Below are 9,462 nucleotides of genomic sequence, written 5' to 3'. Positions count from 1 at the left end.
TGAAAATAGAGAGATCTCAGTTTGTTATGTCTCATCAAGAAAAATATAGAATCGAAATAATATAACTGTCGACAATGTGTTTGCTTATAATGTTGCAAATGAAATAATACAACAAGATGAAGATCTTGAACCAAATATGTCGAAGAATGTAGACAGAAAAATGATTGGCCAAAATGTAAAGATACAATCAAGATTGAATTAGCTTCGCTTAAAAAATGCAAAGTTTTTGAACCTATAGTCCAAACATCTGAAGGTATAAAGTCAGTGGGGTACAAATGAATTTGTGTGCGAAAAAAAAATGAGAAAAATGAAGTCATAAGATATAAAGCATGACTTGTGGCACAAGGATTTTCTCAAAGACCTGACATTGATTATATGTAGACATTGATTATATGTAGACATACTCTTCGGTGGTGGATGCAATCACCTTCAGGTATCTTACTAATTTGGCAGTTCGTGAAAAACTTGATATGCATCTGATGGACGTCGTCACAACCTACTTATATAACTCATTAGATAGTGAAATTTAAATGAAAATTCCTGAAGGATTCAAAATGCCTGATGCATATAAAAATTCTCGAGAAAATAATTCAATCAAGCTTCAGAAATTCTTATACGGATTAAAACAATCAGGACGCAATGGTATAATCGCCTTAGCGAATAGCTATTAAAAGAAGGGTATAAAAATTTAAAAGGTCTGGATCTGAATTTGTCATAATAGCTGTATATGTTGATGATTTGAATATCATTGAAACTCCTGAAAAGCTTCCAAAGATAGTGGAATGTTTGAAAAGGGAATTTGAAATGAAAGACCTCAGAAAAATAAAATTTTGTCTTGGTCTACAAATTAACATTTTACAAATAAAATATTTGCCCATCAGTCCACATATACTGAAAATATTTTAAAGAGATTTTATATGGATAAAGTATATTTATTGAGTACCCCAATGATTGTAAGATCACTTGATATTAATAAAGATCCATTCCGACCTCATGAAAATAATAAAGAACTTGTTGGTGCTAAGGTACCATATCTTAGTGCAATTGGGGCATTAATGTATCTTGCTAGTAATTCACGATCAGATATATTTTTGGCTGTAAATTTATTAGCAAGATTTAGCTCTTCCCCAATACGAAGACATTGGAATGTTATTAAGCATATATTCAGATACCTCCGAGGAACTATTGATATGAGACTATTTTATTCAAATGAATTTGAGTCATAATTAATTGGCTATGCAGATGCAGGATATTTGTCTGACCCACATAAAGGCCGATCTCAAACATGTTATTTGTTTACATATGTAGGTACAACTGTATAATTGCATTCAACAAAACAAACCATCATTGCTACATCTTCAAATCATGCAGAGATAATAGTCATTCATGAAGCAAGTCGAGAATGTGTCTAGTTGAGGTCAGTAACTCAACACATTCAGAAAATATGTGGCCTTACTTTGAAGAAGAATATTCCAACAATATTGTATGAAGACAACGCCGCATGCATAGCTCAATTAAGATGAGGATACATCAAAGGAGACAGGACAAAACACATTTCACCAAAATTATTCTTTGCTCATGATCTTCAAAGGAGGGGGTGAAATAGATGTTCAACAAATTCGTTCTAGCGATAATCTAGCTGATATGTTCACTAAAGCATTGCCGACATCAACCTTTGAGAAGTTGAGATACTAGATTGGGATGCGTCGTCTCCTAGTTATTAAGTGATGTTTTCATCAGGAGGAGTATATACGCTCCACACTCTTTTTCTCTTAACCAAAGTTTTTATCCCACTGAGTTTTTCCTGGTAAGATTTTTAATGAGCCAGCACTCAAATGCGTATTCAGTAGATTTTTCTTTACATGGTCATCCAAGGGGGAGTGTTGTGAACGAATGACATTAAGCATCCATTTAGCTAATGGATGACATAAGTATCCACTTAGCTTATCTTTTCTTTAGTGGGTAATTTTTCCTACCTCTTGAATCTTAAATTATGTAGAGTTCATAATTTGGGCTATAAATAGCCTATGGTTTGTGAAGAAATAAAGATAGAAAATAATTTTACATTCTCCAAATTTATATCATCTTTAATTTTGTTCAAGTTTATAACAGATTCATAACAATATTATATATATATATATATATATATATTATATCCAACCGGGAGAAGGAAAAAGGACCAATTATACAAATGAATCTCTCTCAAATCTTGATAAGGTCAGTACTAGAGCCACTACTAACAAGTACCCATAGTATTAGATAAAAATCTACAATGTACATAATATACACAAACAGTCTCGAGTGCAAAAGACTAACTAGAGTAGATAGAGGAGGATCAGCCACGAACGACAGCAAGCTCACCCTATTCTGAATCTGGAAGGTAGGAACTACGTCAACATCGACTGCTAGTACCCGGATCTACATCGGGAAAAAGGATGCAGAAGTGCAGTATGAGTACCAAAAAAATGGGTACTCAGTAGGCATTATCGGTCGATTAAGCTTAATACAGAAAAGGTATAACTACAATGCGAAGGCATAATCTGAGTCATTAGTAAATAGGGATGGAAAGGTAAGCAACTACCAAGCTACGCAATGGTTGTAAAGGAAAAATCTTAAGTGATACAGAAAAATAAATAATGCAGTAATAATAGACAAATTAAACATAACCTAACTGGGCCCCTATAAGCCTGTTAGGCGCACTGAAGAAAACAATCAACCCAACCGTTCCCCCATAAGCTGGTGGGACACACAAGTAATAAAAATAAACATAAATAATCTATAACTCCGCTGATCCCAGTAAATCATGATAGTCATCCAGATGTACACCGAACTCGAACCGATACTAATGGGTAGTAACGAGAGGCCAGGCATGAGACTCGAACCAATAGTAATGGATAATAACAAGGGGACACGTGCCAGATTCGAATCAGACATTATGGGTAATAACCATAGGCCACATATATAATATACAACTCTCATAGTCAGATGCCGAACTCGAACCGCAACTCAGAGGAATCACAACCATAATCAGATGTCGGACTCAAATCGAAACTCATCGTAACAATAATGATCAAATGCGGGACTCGAATCAAAACTCATAGTAACAATAATAATCAAATATCGGACTCGAACCGAAACTCAGTAACAATAATAATCAAATGTCAACATCTAAATAATCATCCGTCAATCTTAATTAGAAAAGGATAAATTTAAGATTTTGGAATTTAGTTTCACGTCCTAAAGTGATAGATGTTATATTATATTAAAAGATAATATTTTAATATTTACTAGAACGGGGCCCTAATTCGAATAAATAAGACAGTTTATATAAATCAAATAAATACGCATCTACAAACTCCTATCCAAAGCTAGCATAATAGTTTACAATTTCAGTAAATAAACTCAATCTAAAGGTATAGTAAACCTAGCCTACCTGAACGCCAAAGTTATAATATCTTTTCCCAAACTTTCAGATAGTGGTACTAAAACCCTAAGTTTGGATAATTGATTTGAATAATTAACTCGAACTCAAACAGGACATTCAAGTAAGCGGGATGGAATTAATACATGACAAGCAGCCAAGATATCTCAGATATCACAAAACTTAGGTGAATTAGATGACTAAACAATCTTGCAAAGATCAGAATTCTAAGGAAATCTCAAGACCAAACTTGATGATATATATACTGCAAAAGTTGGATAAACGTTGATCCCAAGGTCACAGAATATGCCAACTATACTTAAATTAATTCAGTAGCAAAATTGATAAAGAAGCCAACTATCCACGTGTTATGGCATTGACCACAATTAATAATTTTCTATTCAGATATTACCTAAACTCGTGATAAAATAATTATAATATTTTGAATATATCATAATTAATAAAAAAAATATTTCTAACAAAACTTCTATTATAGAATAATAATATTTTAACATTTTTAAATTTACTATCTCGTCTTAAAATATGAATAAATCATAAAAGTCTATTATAAAGTGATATAAATTTATCATCACTTAAAAATTTTATCAATATCGAAAATATTTTAGAAGGATACTAAATTATATTTCTACCAAATGTCAAATTAAATTAAATAATAAATGATACATTTAGATAGTACTAAAATTATATGAAAATACAGGAAAATGACTGTAAGGGTCATTATACCAACGTTTAGAAAGAGATAAAAAAAAAAGAATCAAGTCTACCGAATTTACGGTGTGTCCTTAAGTAATTTATTCCCCTCGAGTATTCGAGGTTAATGAAATATATCCCCCCATAATGATGATTCAGTTCAACAAATAATGGTACCTCAATTTGTTAAATATGAACTCACTCAACATTGCAGATCACACGATTTTTTTCAAGAAAAAGAGTTTTTATTTCAAAAATTTCATATTCTTACATATGAAAAAAGTCATGTATTTATAGCCAAAAGGTGGTGCTTCAGAAATGAAACAATGGTTCATGAACAATCACACTGTTTCTAAACGACATCCACCCGCAAACTTCACCTGTGACCGCAGATGGACCACATACGGTCGTAGGTTGCTTAATGTCAAAAACCAGAATGTAACTTTTGACCTGCCCCGCAGATGACCACCTCGGCATTTTCATCTTCAAATAGTGTCTCGAAAGAGAAAATTTTCTATCGAATTTTTAGATTACAATATCATTAATTTTCAAATTTTAAATAAATTTTTGTCCAAAAAGATAATTTCTCGAATAATCTGTTAAATATAAACTATATTTCATTATTAAATTGATAATCCAATTTTAGAAAATCCTAATTATAACTGAAGCGATAAATCAACTATTTTTTTATTGTAAGGTTATTAGTTTTCATTTGATTTTAATCGTAAGAGATTTCCAACATATCATAAATTTCTATTCTTGAAAATTCACGCTTTCTCAAAGCCAAAAAAACAAATGAAACTCTAGAATTCCTCTTGAACACAAAAACTTTTATGCATACCTCTTCTGATTAATTCACACCATTCTGTACTTCAATATGTCTGCTAGCCCTGGCTTGCTGAACCAAGAAGTTTAATTACAAAAATACTTTGATAAGGACTTTCAGTTATAGCGTTCGATGATTGATTTTCAATGCAATTTAATCAACCTCAACAAAGAACAAAGTACTTCAACATGTGCTAGCCCTAACCCTAACTTGTTGGACTAAGAAACTAATTAATTACAAAATACCCTTGATCTTTTAAGGTTTTAATTAGTTATATAATTATTAATTGTAAATGTAAAACTTAGAGGGAAAATTCTTGAATCAAAATTAAAAAAACCCTTTATTTTTACGAAAAATTATTTAACTAGACAAACATAGGAACAAAAATAAAAAGGCCCTTAGATTAAATAGTACTGCCAAATACAAAACTAAACCTTTACAAACACAAAACCTTTTTTCTTTATTTTTTGGAAAATATAGTACGTAACCAAATATGAAACAAAACCTTAAAAAAGCAAAATCTTGTTATTTTTGAAAGGTCAATCAACTTTTATTTTATTTTTTAGAAAAAAGCCAGGCGCACTGCTCACATCAGAATATTATCACAAATTTAGTAATTTACTTATAAGCAGAAAACCTTGTCAGTTTAATTATTTACATATTTATTATAATTAATATTTAATATTATAAATTAAGAAAAAAATATGAAAAAAATATTTTATTTATTGTGGAGAGTTTTAATGAACGACAAAATATTCAGATGAAATTAAAGATTAGAAATTAGAGATATTTCTAATTAAATTTAACAATAAGAAGTTGGTATATTTCTAATTAAATTTAACAATAAGAAGTTGGTAGACATATGAGGAGGATTAAAAGTGATCTTTTTGTATACTATAAAATATCAGAATTGCTCAACTAATACTTGAAGGACTATTTGAACTTGCTTCAAAATATAAGGGACAACGTTTGTCATATTTTCCTGTCAGATTCCGATTCCAAATGTACTTGGGACTGTCCGCCGACACTTGAGACTTCCTAGCATATATACATGCATATCTAGGAGGGCTAGGCGTCGATAGATTTTCTGATCTACTGTCCAACGAGATGTCTTTTGATTGGTCGCATACTGGTTCTCATAGCTAGACGCTTGAATCTGATGGAAGACTTCTAAAATTTTGGCACAGTCTGCAAATCTTGGCACCACCAAGAACAATTTCAACAGTGACCTGCCTAGAGTGCCATGGTTGATGTTAGCTGAAGAAGAGAATAATAATAACGAGGCAAATAATGGTGATGATGATGGCAGTGACTGTCGAAATTCTTCAGCATTAACAATGGCATGATTTTGAAGAAGAGGATTCCGAAAGCAAGCGGGAAACGTTGTATGTAATCTATGGGATGGCTTATGACAATCGGGAAAGATGACTGTTAAAGTAGTCTGCTACATCCCTTCTCTGGCGCTCAGATTGAATTGCCCCATCAAAATACCACTGAAGATTATCTTTACGAGGAGACTGACCCGCCGATGTACTTTTTCCATAAAGCAGTTAGTTCTGTCGTCTAGTCCTTCTCATACATCTAACTATGTTCTTATGGTCATTGAGGGAGGTATGAGTAATCTTAGTTTTTGGAGACCAGGAGATTTGAGATGGACAAGGATTAGCTGGGATCAAGAATTGGGCTTTGCTGCACAGGTTGATGTGACACATTTTAACGGGCATTTTTATTCGGTAAGGGCCGCGTCCTAGTTCATGATGTTGCTCGCCCTCAACCCGCTACAAATGTCATAGCGCAGTTGCAATTCCATTGTCTAGACCGCCAAGGCCAGTTATACATCCTAGAATCACTAGGATCATTATTCGTAGTTGTGCGACATGGTGTCCAACCTAGGTACGTCGAAGATGATGGTGACAGGTTTCCACTAACCTACATCCGAATGGAAGGCGAGGAAAAGGACCAAATTTATGGGACAACAAATTTTCGAGTTTTTCAGGTTGATTTAGCTGCTGGCAAAGTCACGGAAACCAGGGAGTTGGGAGACACAGCTTTTTTTATTGGTAATAATGCTTCTCTGTCGGTTCAAGCTTCTCAATTTTCAGGAATAACGTCCAATCATATTTATTTTACCGATGATTATTGGGAAACACGCCTCTTCTATCAAGAGGGAGGGGGCTTGGACATGGGGGTATTCAGCTTAGCAGATGGCAGTATACAGCCGCATTACAAGGGACTTTTCCCTCGGTAATATTTGTCCTCTAATTTGGGTCACACCAACTCTATATTGAGTCAGACTCATCTTTTACTTAATTTATTTGTTATGCTCTATGTTATTGTTTTAATGTAAAAGTAGAATAATTCGTCATTTAAATAATTACAACCTGTCACCGTTGCTTCCATGTATTTGTATCAGAATGCGATTAATATTTGCCTTGCTCTCTTCTCAATGTTTTCAAAGTTGCAAAATACTCATCAGATCTTTGAAAGTTTGTTATGCTGTTTGAAGACATACTATACTGAAAAATTTCACAAGATATGGATTGTCACGCCCTATTTTTATCTAAGGTCAAAATGAGCACGATGTTATAGACTCAAAAGAATGAAATTATGTATAGAGTCTCCACCTAATTTTTAAGAAAAATAAAGAAAACCTCTTTTTTATTTATTAAAATGCATGACTTATGTTTTAGTCTACGAAACCAGTTTAGATTCTAGGTAAGGGTTCAAGTTATCTCGAAGGGAAGGGATTAGGCATCCTTCGATATCCACAACTGTGGTACCTGACTAGACTAAATTTATCAAAGAGGAAGGAGGTATATTATCTAAAATAATAATAAAAAAATGTATTTAAGTATAAAATAATTCTTTAGGAATATAAATATTTAAAACTATATAAAGATATGTATATTAAATATATAAATAAAACATATTATTATAAAAACATGTGAAAGATATGTAAAAAATATGTAAATACATGTGAAAAGAAAAAGTTATGATGCATGGAAAAGAAATATATTTTAATATGTCATAAAAAGAAATGTATTTACAAGTAATATTTTGTATTTGATAAAGGTTATAAAGAAAAGTAAAATCTATTTGAGAAGAAAATATACAAAATATGTAAATTACTTAATTAACCTGACCCTTTTATTTAAGTGTAATAAAATAATATATATGTTTTATCGTAAAATAAAATTATATTAGTATATGTATGTAAAAAATAAACTACATCGAAATAGAAAACTTATTTTAAAGGAAAGACTATGTAATATGTGAATATGTGAATTAGTTGATTAACTTAATTGTTTTATATGAATGTTAATGGCCTAAGTCTTGCCTAAAAGCAATGAAATTATGTAAATAAAGAATATCCTCGCCCGACATTCAAAAAGTAAAGTTTTCACTGTAATGATATTTGTACAAATATAAGAATATAAAATACAATACAAAATTAAAAGGGCCTCTTTGACTGCAATTCCTGACGAGTATTCCAAAATAACCTGTATAAACACTTGTAAAAAATATTAGTAACCAATAAACAATAATAAATGAGAATGTGTTTATTTACGTATTATATAAAAAATATATTTTTTTTGGTTAAAAGTGAGCTCAGATAAAGTCCTGACTGTGAAATGGTTGCTCAATTAATTGACCGTCCTAAATCGTTTTGCTACGAAGTGGTTGCTCAATTAATTGACGGTCCTAAATCGTCTTGCCAGAATATGAATTGTAAAATTTTGTGTTGTTATAAAGTTTCATCATCGTTCAAAATATATTTTTATTACGTATTTGTATACGTAAAGTCAGTCTTTTATTTATGGAGGACTCAAAATTAAGGAAAAAGTCTCAAATATGCCACTGAACTATCAAAAATGACTCATCTACGTCATCCGTTAAAAGTTGGGCTCATTCATGCCATCGCCGTTATAAAATCGATTCATCCATGCCATTACTTTTTAATGGTGGTTATCTAAAATACTGCTTTGCCACGTGGCCTCATATTAGAGGTCCATGTCATTTTTTTTAATTTTTTATTTTAGTTTTGATCCATTAAAAAGAATCCACCTGCACCCAACCTATCACCTTAACCCACTTTAATATTACTCTTAATTTTGACCCTAGATTTGAACATATATATAATCATTTAGTCTTCGAACATGAAATTTACATACTTGAATACTACATTTAAAATAATATAGGCTAGAATAATTAATAATTTAAAACGACAAATGAATAAATTGTGATTAAAAAATAATTTATTTTGACTCTCGAAATTCAAACATCATCACATCATTTAGGACGAAGAGAATACCACATACATGAAGGACCCCAACTTTTAATTAGGAAGATACCTAAAAATCCCTTTTAAATTTGAATTATAAGTTGTATAATTGAATTATAGGTAGTCTTAGTTATTTCATGGACTTGACTATTTGGTAGTCTTTATACTCTTTAACGTGGACGAGACGTAGAGCATGGGGTGTTTTCAAAGTCCCAACTCCGT

At 31.7% G+C, this 9,462-nt stretch overlaps 1 pseudogene; it reads left to right on the top strand.

Annotated features, from left to right (window-relative positions):
• Positions 1-4,450: 4,450 nt before the first annotated feature.
• LOC124893719 lies at positions 4,451-7,372 on the top strand (annotated as a pseudogene).
• The last annotated feature ends 2,090 nt before the right edge of the window (positions 7,373-9,462 follow it).

Source organism: Capsicum annuum, unplaced genomic scaffold (assembly GCF_002878395.1).
Source record: "Capsicum annuum cultivar UCD-10X-F1 unplaced genomic scaffold, UCD10Xv1.1 ctg64287, whole genome shotgun sequence".
NCBI lineage: Eukaryota > Viridiplantae > Streptophyta > Magnoliopsida > Solanales > Solanaceae > Capsicum > Capsicum annuum.
This window is presented reverse-complemented; position numbering and strand designations above follow the sequence as displayed.